At 53.0% G+C, this 19699-nt stretch overlaps 1 long non-coding RNA gene across 1 annotated transcript in view; it reads left to right on the forward strand.

Moving 5' to 3' along the window:
- Window positions 1-1995: 1995 nt before the first annotated feature.
- Window positions 1996-19699, forward strand: part of LOC141937303 (uncharacterized) — a 163688-nt gene continuing 145984 nt past the window's right edge. Inside the window, exon 1 of the long non-coding RNA XR_012626884.1 lies at window positions 1996-2007. This is a non-coding gene — a long non-coding RNA (uncharacterized LOC141937303). The remainder of the gene's footprint in view (window positions 2008-19699) is intronic.

The following is a 19699-nucleotide window of genomic DNA, read 5'->3' on the forward strand; positions in this document are numbered from 1 at the left end:
TGCATGTCCCTGCCCATGGCTGGGCAGAAGGCAGGAGACTGGACTGAAGATCAGCCCTGGGCTTACACGAGCTCCCGGTGCAAGGGCAGGCACAGAGGAGAGACAGTAAGCGCTGACAAATCCTGCGTGGCACCGAGCAGCCAGGGGCTGGGGCAGGCAGGAGTGGCTGGGCAGCAGGTCAGCACTGCCTGGACGGGGCCATGTGCCCGTGGGCAGGCTCTCATGGGGTGACCCTGAGAGAAGAATGAGGTGCCACGTGCCACCCTGCTCTTCTGCCCAAGCCCAGTGCTTCTCTTCTCTGAGCAACCCCTTTGCTTCAGCCAAGGGATTCATGTCTGCCAGGGGCGACAACCCAACAGTAGCTATCCATCTCATGCCCTTGGCCAGGACTGTGAGTGGCCACATGAGTCACTTTTGGTGCCTCTGGCATGGGGACACCTGGCCCTCAGCACTGACAGACAGGTCCTGGGTGAACAGGAGGAGAAAGATGGGAATCAACAGACAGTGCGGGACAGGGATGGAGGGTTCATCTGTGGCACCTCAGGGGCCAGGCATGGTAAGGGCAACCTTGGGCAGGTTCCCGCTGGCCTTTCCCCAGGGACTGGGGACACCAGTAATGACAGTGCCAGCTCAGCAGTGTGATCAGCCACATTGGGCAGTGCTCTGGTTGATCCCTGAGGGCACAGCCAGGTTCCTTCCATAATCCCAAATCCAGACATGGAGAATAGCTTGTCCCCTTACCTGAACACATCACTCCAGTGTCCTCATAATGATCACAGTCATTTTCACCCCATCCTCTCTGTGTGCAGTCAGACAGGGCAGATTCGCTGCCATTACAGCCAAGAGCACCCATCCAAATGGGGCCAGATCCTGGCCCAAAGTAACCGTACTGAGGAGGTCCAACAGCACACCCACAGCCCAGCTGCTTACAAACCACTGCCGCATCATTCATGTCCCAAGAGTCACCACACATGGTCCCCCACTGGCCCTGTTGTTTCACCTCCACTCTCCCAGCACAGCGACTGCCACCATCCGCCAGCCTCACCTCCACTGCACCTTCAAACACCAACATGAAATGGATCAGGAGAGCACGAAGCCCCAGCACTGAAGGTCTGAGGGAACCCCCTGCCACAGTAGAGTCAGACGTACCAAGGTGGGAGCCCACTCCCCTCCAGGCTGTCCCCAGGGCAGTTCAGGTGTCTCTTTTATTCTCATGGGCTGCACAAGGCTGGGGGTGCCCAGATCTGGCCCTGCTGGGTCATTTGCCATCCCACCACACAAGGCATCTTTTCACAGCCCAATGGCTATCTCCCTCCTGGCCATGGCCACCCGCACACTGCCCAGCCCTGCGCTGGGCACCTGCTCCTCCCCAGCACCCCCTGAACATCCCTCTGTACCCAGGCCTGCAGCTTCCCATGCAAACTGCCTGCCCCAGCACCATCCAGACCCACCCCCATGCTGTCATGGTCCACTTGGTGGACTCGTGATGGTTCATTTGCTACGATCTCGAAAGTGCAAAATTAAGGTGACCAACACCAAAAGGGATAGCAGTAATCAAACAGTGAAACTTTATTATGTTGCCTGTGAAGTGGCACATGATAGTTACAGATGCATGAAAGAAAGGAGAAAAGTAAAGTTAAGCTTAGAGAGAGAGAGGTTATAGCTACCACCGCTGATCTCACGACATCCTAATGGTCCCGGGTCCAGCTGATGCTGCGTTGTCGATCGTCGTGGTCCTTGGTGGGGAAGCTTCTAATTTTTGTTGTCCAGAAGTCATCTTTTATGCTTAGTAACACACCTTGCTCCACCTCTGCCTCAGGGATCTCCGCCTTTCTCAGAATTCAATTATCATATCTCCACCCTTCTCGAGCGAGGCCATCGCACATGCCCAGGGGGGAGTGTCCGAGGTGTGGTCAGTCTTGGAGGCGGGTAGCCTTCAACCAGGAGGTGTGTTTTGGTATTATAATGAAGCAAAGTTCATCTAAGCTTCATGATTTCTTCATCAATGTTATGGCAACAGTCGCGATCCACCTTTTCTGACAATAGCTATGCAATTATCACTAACAGCTCCGGTTAGGCCCAGGTACCGAACAATAGCACAGCACTCTTTGTACTGCACGGCTCAGGCACTGAAGAACAGCACTGCACTGCCTGCACCACACGGGTCAGTACTCAGGAGAACAGCACAGCACTGGCTGTGCCACACAGTTCTGCATTCAGGAGCCTTTGCACCACATTCCACTCCAGGGGTCGGCAACTGCGCTCCAAACAGACCGTTGTCGGGTCCCTCACTGTCCATGTCCCTGATGACAATGTTGAGACAATGCTGATCTTCTGACCGACTCTTACACCATGCCCAGGGCTTTCCATGTCCCCACTGAGATGATCCAGAAGGTCCCCCCACCCACATCCCCTCCTCCCCCTAGTGTCAACCCAGTCCCTGCACTGGGCCAGGCCCCCCAGGCAGGATGTCCCTCTATGGTAGATGCTCTGGTCTCCTTCTCTCTGTGGGGTACAAACTGCCCCTGTGGGGTCAGGGCTCCCCTGGAACAAGGGGGCAGGGAGCAGCAAACAAAACCCTTCAGAGCACCCAAGACATTGACAGTGCCCTGGGGGGGGGGATCTCTGGGTGCTGCCATCAGTCACTAGGCCACCACTGGCTCCAGAGGCACAGTGTTAGGGAACATGGGGTCCCAAAAGTGTACCCCAGGACAGGGTGTCTATGAATCCAGCCAGGCACAGGCTGCCCTAAACACTGGAATCCTGGAGAAGGAGATGATACCCTCTCCCACCCAGGTGGGCACAGGGGCCAGGGACTTGAGCACCTTCTGCCCCTCGTCTCAGTAGCACCTGCAAAGAGTCCCCATTCCCCGACAGATCCCAATGACCATGCTGGTACCCTCTGGCCCTGGGTTGTGGGACAAGGGAGATGGCACTTACCCCTGCACAGCTGTGACCAGAGGAGCAGCCACAGCATCTGAGGGGACAGGAGTCCCTCTGTGCCCATCCTGAGCCTCCTGCCCTGCCCAAAGATCCCTGCTGCGCCACACTCCCTGCCACAGCTCCTGGGGACTCATGGGGACAATGACCACAAGAGGGCAATATATCTCTGCAGATGCCAGCACAGCTACAGGAGGAGCCAATCAAAGCAGCAGCCCCTTTTTAGACATTATGAGGATCTATCTCCCCTCTGACACAGCCCAGCCCTCCAATGAACTTCTTCAGTCCCATTCATGACCATATATGAGGGATGGCTCCGCTGCAGGTGTCATGTCACTGTGGTAGTGCAGAATCACAGGACAGGGTCAGTTGTAGTGGGGGAAATGGATTTTTCATCCCTTGAACCCTGCTGTGTGGACGAGGAGCACTGAGCACCTCTTGTATCAGGCACAACCAAGAGCCCAAGGCGCGAGTGTCCAGCCATCCCCATGCCATGGGAACCACAGGGCTGGGAATGCACTAGGAGCCGTGTCAGGAAAGGAAAGAAACAGCTCCTGCCTCTGCTTCAGACCCCACTGTGCTGGGAACAGCAGCTGGGAAAGGGCCTTAGTCCAGGCCAGAGCCCCATCCCAGGAGTGCTGGCTCACCCGTCCCTCCCTGGAGAGCCCCAGGGAAGGTCCCTTCCAATGAGCCGGAGCTGGGACATGTCCCTGTCCTGGCAGCAGACACACAGCTCAGACGTATCTCTGACTCTCAGCATGTCACCGAGGGGCCGTTATTCCCCGTGGGTGGCACAGGAGCTGCAGCCTGCAGGTGTACAAACCACAGCCCACTTGGTCTCACAACACTCCCCTTGCTCCCCCGTAGCGCCTGGGTAGGAAGTCTGTGGTCTCCTCCTGGCACTGAGCCCAGGCACATCCCTGCGGTGCCCCCGAGCCACCCCCTCCCCAACAGCTCCAGCCAGGGCTGCAGGGGCTGCTCCTTCAGCCTTGCAGACACTGGGCTGGACAGCTCCCGGCCCCTGCGATGCCCCTCTGATGCACACAGCCACTCCGCTCTGAGCCCCACAGTCACGGAGTGCCATTGGTGATGTGACCTCACACCGTCCTATGGCCACCGCTGTGTGCTCATGAGTTACACTGACAGTGATCTCACACCCTCCTACTACCACTGCTGTGTGTGCATGAGTCACACTGTCACATGTGTGTGCAGTGTATGGATTTCTGCTGGTGATGGTTCTTCTAAAAATCCATATTTGGGCACGGTCTAAATATCGTTTAGGTGACATCAGAAGCACCTATGCAAGCTATGTGCCAGATCCTGGCCTATCAGCTGCTCAGGCACCAGTGACATCACAAGCTCACACACAGCCATGGGCATGCTCCTGGTCTATCTGCTACTCAACCACAGGTGATGTCATAGCATCTACCTCTGATATTGGCCTGCTCCTGGCCTATCGCCTGTTCAGACACCAATGACCTCAAACCCACTGACACAAACTATGGGCCTGCTCCTGCCTATGAGCTACTCAGGCAACAGGGACATTGTAAGCACCTACACACGCCGTGGGCCTACTCCAGGCCTATGAGCTACTCAGGCGTGAGTGACCTCATAAGCACAGACAGAAGCCATGGGCCAGCTTCTGCCCTATCAGCTACTCAGGCAACAGTGACCTCAAAACAACCTACAAGTACTTGTCGTGGTTTAACCCCAACCAGCAGCTCAGGCCTGCACAGTCGCTTGCTCATTATTTCACTGAATAGAAAGTTAATTCTACCCCAGTTAAAACCAGTAAAATGCCAGATGCCTGCTCCTGCCCTATCAGCTACTCAGGTACCAGTGACCTCACAAGTACAGATACAACCATTCACCATGTTCTCACTGTTGAGGTACTCGGCCTCTGGTGACCTCACGTGCACCTGTAGAGGCCATGCACCCAGTCCTGGCCAATCAGCTATTCAGCCAAGAGTGACATCACAAGCACATACCCAATGCATTTGTCCCTCTTGCTTATCAGCTACTCAGACACCAGTGACCTGACCACCATGCGTCCCTCCACTTGTTATCTGCTCGCCTACGAGATAAGAAGGCACAAGTGACCTCACAAGCTCTGACACAAGTCATGTGCTTGGCCTATCAGCTACTCAGGCACCAGCAATCTCACAAACACTTACACAAGCCATGTTCCAGCTCCCAGCCTGTGATCTACTCAGGCACCAGTGGCCTCACAAGCACATACCAACCTAGTTGCTGTGTGCTCCTGCGGTGGGGTAACCCCATGTGGCATCCTCCACCCAGTCATTTGCTCACTCCCCAGCAGCGGGATGGGAGAGGAAGCTGGAAGGAGAAAAGTGAGAGAAAAAATCTCATGGATCAAGATAAAGACAGTTGAATAAGTAGAGCAGCAGTCACTCAGAGCAGGAGATCAATGCCCGGCCAGACTCTGAGCAAAGGATACTTAGAGGAACACCCTCCACTCCCCCAATTTTATTGCTGATCATGACATCGTATGGTGTGGAGTATCAATTTGGTCAGTTGGGGTCAGCTGTCCTGGCTTTGTCCCCTCCCAGACTCTTGCCACCCCCAGCCTCCTCCTTGTCAGGGCAGAGGGATAAACAGAGAAGGCCTTGAAGCTGTGCAAGCGCTGCTCAGCAACAGCTACAATGTTGGGGTGTTATCAAAGCTGTTTTGGCCACCAACGCAAAGCACAGCACCATAGGGGCTGCCGAGAAGAAAAGTACCTCCATCCCAGCCAGACCCAGTACAATCCCCACCCCTTATTCCATACCATGTGCATCCTGCTCAGCTCCTACAGTATTCAATACATTTACAGTCACCACCACCATCCCCTTCCCCATCCCCTGACATGACACACACACAGCAGACTGGGTTTGGCTGGTGTGGCTCAGGCAGACCTGGACAAGTCCCAGCACATGCCTGACCTCTCCCCTCACTCAGTCAGTCAGAGCTTTTGGAAACATTCAGTTTATCAACTTAAGGACAAGGAAATCTGTATAACACCAGCCTGCACTCCACAGTGGTCTTACAGGTAGCTGTGAGACCCCCCACAGCCATGGGGAAACGGAGTTCCCCACCAGCACCCTACCCCTCTGTTTGGCATTTCAAAATCCAGTTTGTGGTTCATGGGCTAACTGGCTAGTTCCTCTGGTTCACATGGCCTTTTTTGGGATCCCCTTTGAGTCTTTTCCCTATTGTCCCCATGCACATATTCTTCTGAAGTTGGCATTTTGTCCTGGTTTTCCGTGCTCGCAGACAGTGTTGCCTGTGCCTTGCAGCATCAAGAAGAGCTCAGAGTCTGCCCCAGTCTACTCTTCCTGGCCATCTGGCAGGGCTGGGCTGCTGGGGGCCTTCCAGTCCAGCTGGCAGGATCGGGCTCTTCTTTGGATGTTACAGGAATGGCACTGAGGGCCCCTTAATGGTGTCCTGGGAGGAGGCCATAGCCCTGGGGCATGTTCCAGCTTGTCTGTGTCGTCCCCACCTTCTTGAAATTCCCCCCAGCCCAGACGTGTCTGTACTTCTGTACCCTGGTAAAGTAGGGATCCTCGATTCAGCCGTTTACATTTCTGCCTATTCACATTTCAACTCTAATTGTTCGTTCCATTAGCTCTTATTAAAGCAGGTTTTATCCATTCTATATCTATGTTGTAATTGTTATATAGATTTAATTTCTCTGGCTTTATAAATGTTTAATATGTTTATAAATGTATACACATACATACATGTATAGAGGTATATATATTTTAAATGCTGTATCTAACCACAAATAAATAAAAATATATTTACATTTATTTTTATACTCAGTCCATATAGATTTCTAAAAATAGCTATATCATCTATAAATATACATATTTTTATACCTGAGCACTCCCTTGTCCAAAGCAGGCAGGCAGCCAATCACAGGGCTACATAGGAACACATGGGTATGACGGTGTCAAAAAACGGCTGCCACCCAGTCACAATGCAGCATGAAAACATGTGGGGAATGAGAGTGTCCAAAGCGGGGGCTCCCTGTATGTAATGACAGCGGCTTCCTTTGCTGACGTGCCTCTGGGTGCGCTGGGAGGGGAGGTTCCTCTTGCCGCCAGTCATAGGATTCCCTGAGAACAGGGGTGGTTGATGCTGTCAAGCAATGGCCATCAGCCAATCACAGAGCAGTATGATCTTTAAGAGCAGGGTGGCTCACTCCCATAAAATGGCGGCACCCATTCATAAAATGTCAGCCCTCCCAGTTGGCAGCCAGAACAAAATGGCAGGCCCTGGGTGTGTAAGGGAAGGGCCTTCTGTGTCAGATGTACTTCAGGTAAATCAGAAGGGTGGAGAGAGCAGCGGCCCTTGTAGCCAGTTTCAAAAAAGCCCGTGACTAGTGGAGGGGAGGGACTTGCTGGGCAAATGGCCCCTGAGGCAGCTGGGATAGGGCAGGACTTCTGCTGGCAGCGGTGGGCGGGGCATTGCTCCTGTCTCACCTCCAGTGCCGGTGGTGCCCGTGCTCCTGGCGTGTTCCGAGGCAGGGACCCAAATAAGCACAAGGAGGGCACGGGGTGAGGGAAAACTGCTCCTTTGGAATGGTGCTCAGGTAACGGGCCAACGTGGCATCAGAACTCCAGGGTTTGTGCCTGACCTAAGAACTTTCCCAGCCTCCGTCAGCTTCAAGACTGCGCGACCCCCTCAAAAACTCCACTAAGGGACCCTCCTGGGTCTTGTGCAAAAATCTGCACTATTGTGTTGAGGATCCCCTCTGAGCAGGGACGGCACAAAGCCTTTTCCATGTGCCTCCCTCACCTCGCTATGCTTTCCCGTTATATCTGTACCAGCTTTTTTGTTTTTCTCAAGTCCCCCCCTCCATCTCCTCCCCACCCCTGGACCTGCTGGTGGCATTTTTGTACTCAGTGGTGCCTCCAGAAGTGAACCCCCTCATCTACGGCATGAGGATCAAGGAGCTCAAGGATGCCATTAAGAAAGTGATTTCATGGATGCTTCTCAATAGTGATAAACCTCCCATAACTCTCCACAAATGACTGCTGGGGTGATTTATTTCAGGCCCTTGCTTTGTTGTTTTATCATTTATCATCGATAGCATTGGAATCATCATTTTTGTTATCATGATCATGGTCACAATCTGGATCATGGTTTACGCCTATCATTACCATTTTGTGATAATTGGTGGATATTATATTCGTACACGAGTGTTTATATTCAAATCACTTCTACTGAGGCATGAACCTGCTCTGTCCTGTTGCAGCTGCACCCACCCCGACAAAGGTGGGGCTTCCCGACCATTAGCACACAGTTGCTGCTGATTCGTTTTGTCAACCCCTTCTTCTTGGATCTTTACGGTAACTGTGGTCCTCAGGCAACAATAGCTGATACTGGCCACAGACTGGATTCAGCTTGGCTATAAATGGAGTCCCATCGGGGAGCCATTTTGAACCAGTCCTTTTTGGAGCAGCACAGCTGCAGTCAAGGACTCTTCCCTTGGGTCAGAACACCACCCAACGAAACTCCTTGAGGCTGAGAGCCCTCACTTTTCAGGTGAGCAATTTTGCATTTTGGGTTACCATTAAATCCTAGGAATTCCCTGAATTGCCTGTGCAGTAAGAGTTTCTCTCTCACAGACAACCGAATCTGTAGTTTATTAATGATTGCGGGATTGATAACAGTATTTCCCTCCAAATAAATTTTATTTTGAGTATTTGTCTTGTCTATTTTGAGACCCTCTGCAGCAGTCTCACCTGGAGTCCATATAAATGTACATCTAACTTTGGGTCAGAGCTGACTCTCTCACAGGATGTCTGTTACAAAATGGCATCTCCTCAATGCATTGCCTGAAGGGTGAACTCTTCCAAAGCTGCTGTCAAGAATAGGCAGAAGCAACTGTACTCCAGAAGTGTCTGTTGCTCCACGGATTCAGAAGCAAAGAGGTCAATATAACAATGTGACCTGTTAGAGATCGAGGATTGGACCGGCTGCCTCCCTGTGCCTTTGCCTCCATGTCCTTCAGGCCAGGTCCTTGACTGTGCCACACAAGGAGAAAAGGCTCCTACAGGAAAGGGCTCCTGCTGCCAGTGCACCCTGGCTGGGCCAGGGAGGGATCCTGGCAGCAGAGCGATGAGCCCAAGTGCAGAGCCAGGCCAGCCCTACACACTGCCTCTGGGTGCCGAGGCAGCAGCCCTCCCTTGAGAAGGGACCATCTCATGCACAGGGCTGGCATGGGGGTCTTTGGGCTATGCTGTGCCCCTGTGCACGAGCCATGGAGTCTGCAGAGCCTGGCCCTGGGGCACTGAGCCCTGGTGTGAAGCAAAGCTGTCGTGGCAGGGACTGCTTGCATCTCGGGCAGTTTCCCAGACAGCTCTGGTCACCCACCATCCTGCCCATGGGGTCTGTGGAGAAGGGGGCAGCCGACGGGCTGGCAAGGAGGCTGTGCTGTCCGTCCTCCCACTCAGTGCCCCACTCTCCCACATCCTCATGGCTGTGCTGGTGAGCCCTGCCTGCCAGGACCTTGCCCTCGTAACCCCTGTGCTGCCTGTCAAGAAGCCAGAGGGGAGGCTGGTGTTCAAGGAGAGGGCTTTCACCCACACAATCGGTTGCTGCTTTGCAAAAGGGCAAAGCTGTGGTTTTTATGCAGGCAAAGAAACTGCTCTTCCTGCTGCTGTACAGCATGGAGCAGCTGTGGTGTGCTGACAGCAACACCAGTGTGGCAGCCCTGCCTGTAATCAGCAACATGCTCCACTGCCTGGAGGGCAATACACCCAGTCTCCTTGCTCCGACACTGGCTGACAAGCTTCAGCCACTCTTTGATGATGTGAGGCTGCTGGAAGAGCCTGGTGCCCCATCAGCAAGGCCGCAGAGTGTGCCTGTAGCCCTGTCTCCTGCCTGTGCCCACTGTCCTGAGCACTCGTGCCTCCCATCGCAGCCCCTGTGCTCTGCTGGGGGACGTTCTGTCCCAGAGTCCCCAGATCACGGCCCTGTGCTGAAGCAGCTCCATCACTGCCCTCAGCTGCTTGGTGCCACTTTCCCCTGCAGTATTCGTTGTACGCGGGGCTGAGAGGAGCAGAGAACCAGGAGCGGGCCCAGGAGAGGAGAGGCTGTGGCCCATGGCTGTCCCTTTCTGTCCCCTCATTCTGCCTTGGGGCTCTAGGGAAGCCTGTCCCCACAGACAGGAGAGGTGAGAGAGCCCAGGTAAGCCTGTCTTGCTGCTGCAGGAAAGACCCAAGTGCTCCAAATCCCTACACACAGACTCTCCCTGGCTTGACCTCCTTGCCATGAGGGGCAGTGGAAGGATCAGGCCTCATGCTGGTGTGCCCCATCCTCATGCTGAGCCTTGCAGATGCACGCCCTGCCCTGGCAGTGTCCCCCCAGCCCTCCATAGACACCGCAGGGTCTCCCTCTCTGGCCCACAGACCCAGGGACCCCAGCCCCCTCCTGGGAACTGCATGCCCAGCACAGGCCCTGGGCAGACCTTCTGCAGGCCACAGCTTGCTCACTGTGGAGCAGAGCTGCCTGGGGCCATTTTGGAGGGGCTGCAGGTCTGCCTGCAGCTGCTTGAGGCAGAGACTCAGGGGTGTCCATGTCCATGTCAGCCAGGCTGGCCCCTTGCTCACCTGTGAGGTTGGGGTAGCTGGGGTTGATTTCCTCCTCTCTTCCTCCTGCCAGGAGTCAAGCACTGTGCGGGAGCTCTCAATCCATCTTTTTCAAGATGTGATGGAGTTTGTGGTGGGCAATGAAAAAAAGATGAAGCAGGAAGTGTGTGAGAGCCTGCTCCCACTGTTGCACCTACATGACCAAGACAAGCACGTGGCTGAGGTGGTGTGAGAGACTGAAATGTCATATGACTGTCTCAAAGCTTGCTTGTTTCTGTGCAAACCTCCAAGACAAGCTGCTGTGACCTGTGAATTGGTCTGGGGATGTTGCCCAGGGAAGCGGGAGTGTATTAAAGGATGAACGCCCCCCACTTCTTTGCGGTTTCATTGTCAAACTCCTTAGATGAGCCTCAAAGGGGCAGACATGTACTGAGCTGGCCCCATCATGTAGCCATTTGTGGCTCTATTGTGTAGGCCAGACCCCATGCCTGCATTGCTAATGAACTGATAAGAGGCAAATGTTTCTGCCCAGAAGCCAGATACAACAAAGTCTGTGGGACCAGAGAAAAAAAAACTAAAGGTGGGCAGATATCCTAATCAGCAGATAGGATGAACTTAAAAAGGCAACAGAAAACTTTGCTTGGTGTGCATCCACCATCGAAGCCAGATCCGTGTGCACCCATCACCAAAGAACTGAAGATTGAGGACCAAGGGGATGCCGCTGGATCCATGGTGGTGACTATTCTTGCAGCCCTATCCCATATCCTTGCTTTATTTCTGTCTTTTCCTTCCATTCTGTCCTATCGCTACCCCTCTTCACTTTTTAATAATAAGATCCTGTTTTGGGTATACAGCATTTGACCTCATTTGTGTCTTAATCTTGCTCTTGGGATCATATCGAAACCTCCCCTGACATTGGATTGGGACAGGTGGGGATTCCCAACATGCTGACCAGTCCATTAAGGAGAGCGATGCTGGCACCTCTTGGGTGTGCCTGAACACCAGGGGTCAGGGCTGCTGACAGCCGGACCCTTTGAACATGTCTCACATTGAGGCCCATCTTGTTGAGTCCCTGAGGACCAGGCGGAGCCCCCCTCCATGTCTGCAGTGCACCCACTGCTACCTTTCTCCCCCTACCATGTCTCCAGCTGCCCAGAAGGACAGGGATGTGGGTCTTTCCCTGCCCTACACCCTCCACACAGCCCTGCACCAGCCCAGCCATGGGAAGGATGCGGCAGCCCTGCAGCTGGCAGGGGCCAAGACATTGCCCAGACCTTCCCTGACTGGTCCCACAGTGCTCAGCAGCAGTCCAGGGCCACCAAGGACCAAACATTCAAGTCCTGATGGGCTTGCATGGCACCCCAGAGCACCCCCAGTCTGGGGAGAAAAGATTGGGAGGGAGGGTGTGGAATGCAGTCAGGAGAGGGGTCTGGCCCTGTCTCCTGGGTACTGAGCTCTGGAGCAGCAACCAGTGGGACAGGGAGTCCTCATGTCCATTGCTTCTGGCTGAGTCCTGCCCTGGAACCTCGGTGACTGCAGCACTTCAGCCTCCTCCCAGCCTTGGCAATGGCTTAGAAACATTTGTGCCACTGCTACAGAAGCATGAGGTGCCCAGGGTCGTGGCTGCCCTCTTCTCCTTCCAAGGTGTTGAACCTGGTTGCAGTGTCAGTCCCCAGCTGCTGCATCTTCTCCACATGGGCTGGGACAGCCTCTGAGCTCTTCCAAGGTGAGGGGGGATGGAGGCTCTTCTGCCCTGGGTGATGGTGGCATCTCTGCTGCTTGGCAGGCCTCTTGGGAAGCCCTTTTCAGCACTGGATGGTTCCTGAAGTGGGGGCAGCTTACAAACCTAGCCGAGACTGAGCAGGTATGGAGGATTGGCGAGCACCTGGTGAGCACAGCCTCAACGCCCCCAGGATCCAGCCTGAGTGAGATCTGTCCTGTTCCCAGCATACGGGATGGAGGGATATGCCCCCCTGCTGCTGCAGCCCAGAGCCCCTGCTGGGTGCTCTACACCCGCTGCCTTTCCTCTAGTGCTGACCAGCTCTGCTCCAGGTTCCTCACCCCTTGCTCCCTGCTGGGTGCTCTACACCCGCTGCCTTTCCTCTAGCGCTGACCAGCTCTGCTCCAGGTTCCTCACCCCTTGCTCCCTGCTGGGGACTTGAAGGGGACCCTGCCACAAGGATGGCAGCACCACATCCTCTGGCAGCCCTCTGCTCCCTCTGAACCTCAATGTCACACGGCTCCCAGAGGGGAGCTGGGAATGTCCTGGTGAGGCGAAAGGAACGGGAGGGCGGACCTGGGCAGTGGGATGGCCTGGCTGGGGGGAATTCTGCACCAACCCTGCACTGTTCTCCTCTCTTCAGCTGGGCAAGAACAGGCACACAGCCAAGGACTATCTGTGCCAGAGCCGGCCATACCTGTAGAGCCTGCAGGAGCCCTTGAGGCATGAGGCTCTGAGGTTCATCGGTGAGCCACGAGCCCTAGGGCCCTTCCCTTTTCCAGGGTCCTGATGCAGTAAGTCAGGAGCCCTAATGACTCAGTGTAGGGCCCAGGAACCTGTGGGGCACCCAGTCACCTGGTCCCACTCCTTCCTGCACAGGTGGGGCTGGAAGGAGGCTCATCAGTCCTACACCCCCCAGTGTTGCACCACAGGAGGCCCCCAGGCTCAGCCTTTCCTGGAGGAGCTGTGCTGCCAGGTGGGTTGGACAGTGAGGTCCCTGACAGGCTGCGTGTCCCTCGGACTCACTGGGCAGCACGTGGTGGAGCAGTGTGAGGAGATCCAGGGCCTCTGCAAGGGCAGTGGGGTGTCAGTGGGGGCTGGTGCAGAGGATGAAGGACTCTGGCACTGAGCTCCGCCCTATCCAGGGTGAGGGGGGTCTGCTCTCAGTACCTCGATGGGGAGGGGGATATTTCAGTGAGATGGGGAACTAGGAGATTAAAATAGGATATAGAAATTAGGCACTTAAGAAATGAAGATATAACTTAGTTTAGAGATAAAGATGAAAGACTCAGAGATCAGGCTGGGGGCTAGAGACCCATTAGTTAAAAGATAACTAAGATTGAATAGGATAATAGATCATAGTCGATGGGCCAGAGAGCAGAACAATATGGAAACCTTGATTAATGGAAGCTGTGAGGGAAGGCTTCCTGATGGAATAGGAACATAGCCCTAAAAACTGGTCAAAACCAACCCTATGGTCTGGCCCGAGTCCAGGAGCCTATAGAGACTGTGCGAGGAACAGAGGTAAAAAGTTCAACAGTGAGGAAGAGGCGCTACTTCATCTCTGTGACTCCAGCCCACGACCACCTGGACACACTGCGCAGACATGACTAGGAGGACACCGGGGCAGAACATATGAAAAAGACTTTCAGGCTCATTATAATACGAAGCGGGGGTAGGTCATGCATATGTATAGGTGTATTGTGAATATGTGATGCTTTGTAGCACAAAGCCAAGACAAGGTGCCACGACAGGTGCGCACATTTGTGGTGGAGTGATCCCCTGTGCGTCTCAACGCTGAATAAACATACCGACTTTATAACCTTATAGGTTGTGGAGTCGTGTTTCCGCAAGTCATCGGGGCTCCTGGGTATTCCTGACCAGCAACCTCCAGCTGAGCCACCCATCCCCTTGGTCCCTCCTGGCCATGGGAAGAGCTGTCCACAATGGGCTCTGCCTGGAGGGGGAGGCCAGGCTCTCCACAGATACAAGCGTGTCTCTCACTTCTATTTCTTTGTTCCCTCAGTCCTTCAGGGCTTGAGGGAAGACACCAGCCCCTTGATCTCTTCCCTGGCAACTCAGATGCTCCTGATATGGAAAAAAGGAAGGCTGACATCAAGGTTTAACCTAGGATGGCTGTGCCTCAGGCTGCAGGGGGGGCACGGAAAAAATGGCACTCTGCCCCAAGAGACAGGTCTGCTTGAGCAGTGCTAAAGCAGCAGTTCCAGACCCAGGGTGCTCTGCAATCTGTGAACACGTGAGGCTGCTGGTAAGCTCCTGGCATCTCCTCCTGCCCACAGAGCTGCTCCATTCCTTGGGCACATCCCGTCCCCGTTGCTGTGCTACCATTCACCCTGTTGTGCTTTTCCCAAAGAAGGACTCCTCCTTCTTCCACAGGTGTGTGTATCTTCTCTTTGTGAAGAGTAACAGGAAAGAAACCTACCCCAAAATAATCAGCACTGTCCTGAGAGTGGCAAGACATCTGCTCTTTCAAGAAGTCCCTGCCAGTGTAGAGCATACCCACTGAGAAAAAAAGCCTGAGAAAGAGATAAAAGTTAGCAGGGGGAGTGGAGGCCCTCCAAGCTAAGGAATGTCTCAAACACTCGCAAGATGAAGCTATAGTCACAGGGTGGATAGTGTGGAGGTTGCAGCTGATAAGGCTGCCCCAATAACACAAGATGCAGCTGGAGGAGGGAGCCCTGTGGAGACAGGACGGTTCTGCTCTGAGGCACCTTGTCAAGTTCAAAGGGCCATCTGTTCAGTGAATGACCTTTGCTTCATTATCCACGAAATGCATATTAAAGTTAATATCCCTGAATATGCTAACGAAGACTTATGAAATAATGCTAATTACATCATCCCATGAAACACCTTACCCCTCCCCATCCATGGGATATATAGGTATGTGGGTCGACCTAGGGGACAGACCCAAGGAAAGTGTGTATAAATCGAGGGGGGGAAAAGGAAGGGGGTGGGGAGTGTAGGCCTGGAGAGTGCACTGAAGCAAAGAAGACGGATGCCTCCTGGAACCCTCGCTGGCAGGACTGACACAGGAACCCAGACCAGTGATCTCTATTCCTCTATTCCCTCCATCTCCCTCCTTTCCTTTTTCCCCTTTTCCTTTACTATCATTAAGCAATGCAAGACATACTGTATTGCTTGCCACAACTCATTATATACTTAGCCAATTATCATGTGTTCAATTAGTACATTGTGGGTAGTTAACAAATGTTTGGACTTTGAGACTTGTCTCGCTGTTGTCCACTCTGTTGGGGATTTACAAATCTGAGTAATTTGTCTTCCTTGTCTGAGAGGGACGTGACACCCACACACTTTGACACAAAGTGAAGTAGAGGAGCAAAATCACCACCCTTGACCTGCTGGCCAAACTTCTTTTTAGGCAGCCCTGGATATGGTTGGCTTTCTGGGCTGCAGGCATAAATTGCTGGCTCTTGTCCAATTTTTCATCCACCGGTATCCCCAAGTTCTCCTCAGAGCTACTCTCAATTCATTCACCACCCTGTCAGTGCAGGACCTTGCACTCTGCCTTGTTGAACTTCAAGAGGTTCTCATGGGCCTGAAAGTCAAGTCTGTCAAGGTCCCTCTGGATGACATCCTTTCTCTCAAGAGTGTCGACTGCACCACTCAGCTTGGTCGTCATCTCCACACTTGCTGAGGGTGCACTCAATCCCACTGCCTATGTCGTTGATGAAGATATTAAATGGTATTGGTCCCAGTACAGACCCTTGAGGGACACCTCTTCTGGGGCATTGAACCATTGACTGTAACCCACCGGACACAGCCATCCAGCCAATTCCTTATTCATCTAACAGGCCCTCCATCAAACCCATCAAATGCAGAAGCCCAGTAGATGTCCTCTATAGCTCATCCCTTGTCTACTGATGCACTCACTCCATTGTGGAAGGCCACCAGATTAGTCAGGCACGATTTGACCTTGGTGAAACCATGTTGGCTGTCTCTAATCAGGACGGATCTTGTTCCATGATCTTACTGGGCACGGAGGTAAGGCTGACTGGTTGGTAGTTCCCAGGGTCCTCCTTTCTGCCCTTTTTAAAAATGGGCCTGAGTTTTCCTTTTTCTATCACTGGGTACTTGAGGAGTCACTGGGGACTTTACAATGGACACGCAATGAACCCACGCGAGAACAAATGCCATCAGCTATTCCTGAAGGTGCCATGATGGCATGTGGGACAGACAGTGTCTAGAGGTCATTTCACGTTGAGAGTAACATCCCCTGGGAAACACCTGAATGCAGCACTGGAATGTGTTTCCTTGAACTGAAGGATCCTCTGTCAGTTCTCTATGTCTTGGGGCATAACAGACAAGTGCAGAGCAGGGCAATACACCCCAGGGTTGAGGTGCCTCCCAGCCTCCTGGGAGTGGCAACCAATTGCCAAAGAGACACTAGGACTGCTGCAATGTGCTGCCTCTGCATGTGGAAGGACTCATGTCTCTGAACACCCCTGTGTACAGAAAGGCGACATGAGGCCAGCTCATATGCTGACACCTCAGAGCCCTGACATTTCTCTGTGTGACTCCAGGAACAATTCCCACCATCCCAGTGAGATTTATCTCACCTGCCTTGGAAAGGCTCATTGCCATTTCCTCTCTCTGCTCTGATAGTCTCCCCTGCCTTTCTGGCCTGTGCCTTCCAATGCACAGTATGAAAGAAGCACAGCTGTGGAGCATCACACATGTGCAGTCAGAGGGGTTCTGCAAGCATGAGCATCGTTGCTCTGTAGAAGGCGGCAGCTCTCACCTTTCAGAAGACGCAGAGCACATTGAGGGAGGATGAATACACTCAGAGGCACACATATCTCCATCTCCTTATTTCACCTCTCTGAACTTCCTTCACAATTTCTTTAAGCAGCTAACAAGGAAACAATGTTCTTCCTCACAGGTGCTCTACCAGGTAAGATTGACAAGAACAATTTAACACCTTGCATGGAGAAAGAGGACCCATAAAATCAGGCATCATTGACGGACTTTCCCCTACTGTAAATGTGAAAGGTATCCAACCCTTTGACAAGTCACTTCCTCCTCTCTCTCATGACCTGCCTTGAGATTGTAGTTGGGAACATCCTCATTATTGGGCTGTTGGTGCAAATCCAGCTCTGTAAAACCGCATGGCTGCCTTCCTGGGGGATGTGTCCTCCCTGGAACCTGCCACAACTCTACCACCATGCCCCAGCTGCTGGCCAGATTTCTGGCTGGGAATGGCACCATCTCGGCTCACACCAGTGTTAGTACTGTTTCCTGCACCTTTTGCATGGACAGAGGGTTTACTGCTGGTGATCACATTCTGTGGTCAGTACTTGGCTATATGACACCACATGTTATCTGAAAGACTCATGACCTGGAAGGTCTGTCTCCAGCAGCTGCCCCTTGGCTAGGGTGATTTCTGTCACCTACAGCAATTTCATTCTTGTCCCAGATATGGTTCAGTGGCCCAGAGGTGCTGGACGTCACCTGTGATCTCACCCCATTGCTGGAGCTCTCCTGCAGCAACACTGCGACACTCAAGCTCTTTGCTTTCATAACATGCTTTTTAGATCCAGTCCTCCCTTCCTGTTCACATGGGCATCCTATGCTTGCATCAGAGCTGCCACCCTGGGGCAGCTCTCCTGCCCAGCATGGCCAGGCCAGGCATAAGGCCTTCTCCACCTGCTCCTCTCACTTCACTCTTTTCTACAGCACCCTCATCCTTTCTTTGTGATGCCCAGAACAGCCCTCCTGATAGTGTCTGTCAGAGCCCTTTTTCTGCACCATTCTCATGCCCCCACTCAATCAACTCATCGTGATCAGAAAGTTTCCAGGGGAAGAGAAGCACCGAGAAAAACACTCAGGAAGGCTGTGAGCTGTTCAGAGAGCCCATTGGAGTTGTGGGCCTGCAGGAAGAAATCACTACTAGCCCTCTTTTGAACCAGCCCAGAGGACCTGGAAAGATCTGTGCTGTGTCCTGGACACTCCCCTGGAAGTGCAGGATATGGAGAAGGCTTCTGGTGTGGGAATGTGCAGACAGAGCTGGCCGGTGTCATTGTGAGACCTCTTACAAACATATTAGAAGGGGCAGAGCAATCAGAGGAGTTCCTTGGGACTTGTGAAAGCCACACATCAAACCCATGTCCAAGGAAGGCAGGGAGGAGAATTGGGAGAATTACAGACAGGTCAGCTTCACCCTGGGAATGTGATGGGGTAATTGTTCGTCAGCCATCTCCAGGCACTTGAGGAATGTGCCTTACCTTTGAAGAGGTAAGATCTGTTCAGGTAATGTTGACGCTACTGCAACACTGACTGTGAAAACATTCAGGATAGACCTTTACCCTATCTCCAACCAGTAACCTTAAGCCCTAACACTACCTTTAAGTGCTACCCCTCACATTGAAAAGAATCCCCTACTGAAATCCCTAACCTTAACCTTACCTGAAAGGCAAAGCCCAAACCCATAACCCCGTACCCTTATTCATACTCCATTTCTTAACCTTTGACAGAGACACCGCGTGATGAGCTGCCCCCTGCTCTGCTGCAGGGGAGGAGGAAGAGAAATCAGGAGGAAGGCTGTGCCGAGGAAGAAGACAGGCTGGGGGGAAGGTGTTTTTAAGATGTGGTAATACTCCTCACTGTCCCACTCTGTCTGTTAATGTTGTTGTTGTTAGTGTTTGAATTAAATTGATGTTTCTTTTCTTGCCCTAATGAGTCTGTCTTTTGCCCATGGCCATAATGGGTGAGTCATCCCTCCCTGTCCTTAATTGATTCCCGAGCCTTCTGTTGCATTTTTCCCTTCCCATTCCTGAGAGGGAAGGCGTGAGTGAAAGGCAGAGCTGGCCAGGGATGTGAAGACTAGCTGTCATGACCTTGAAATAGCGGGGTCCCAGTTCCCGAGAGGAGTGAGGAAGCAGATTAGAAGACTGTAGATGCCAGACATCAGAGGAGAAGCCTCTGGCCTATTCTGGGGAATTTTAGTGATGGTCTCACAGTCAGCAGCACTGAAGGGAAGCAGAGCTCAGGACAACTGGCCTTCAAGGAGAGCATCTTCCAAGCTTGGCAGTGGTCTGTATCAAAACTCGGTTGAAACTGAGTTCAAGAGCATCATAACAAGTGTTTACTCCTTAAGAATTAGTTAAAGAAGTAGCAAAGAGAATGTGTGAGCACTGCTACATGTAGTGAGGGTAGGTGGAGAAAGATCTGAGATACTCTATGTCCTCTTCTCCTCAGTCTTCACCAGCAAGGTCTCCCAGGCTTTTGTGCCTCAAGGCAGGACACTGGAGGTCAGTGGTCAGTGGTGAATGAAAACCAAATCAGGGGCTACTTGATCAAACCCAACCCTTACCAGTCCACAGGACCAGAGGGCCTGCATCCCAGGGTGCGGAGAGAGCAAGACGATGTCACAGTGAGGCCACTCTCCATCATCTTTGAAAGG

This window comes from Strix uralensis, chromosome 39 (genome assembly GCF_047716275.1).
Source record: "Strix uralensis isolate ZFMK-TIS-50842 chromosome 39, bStrUra1, whole genome shotgun sequence".
NCBI lineage: Eukaryota > Metazoa > Chordata > Aves > Strigiformes > Strigidae > Strix > Strix uralensis.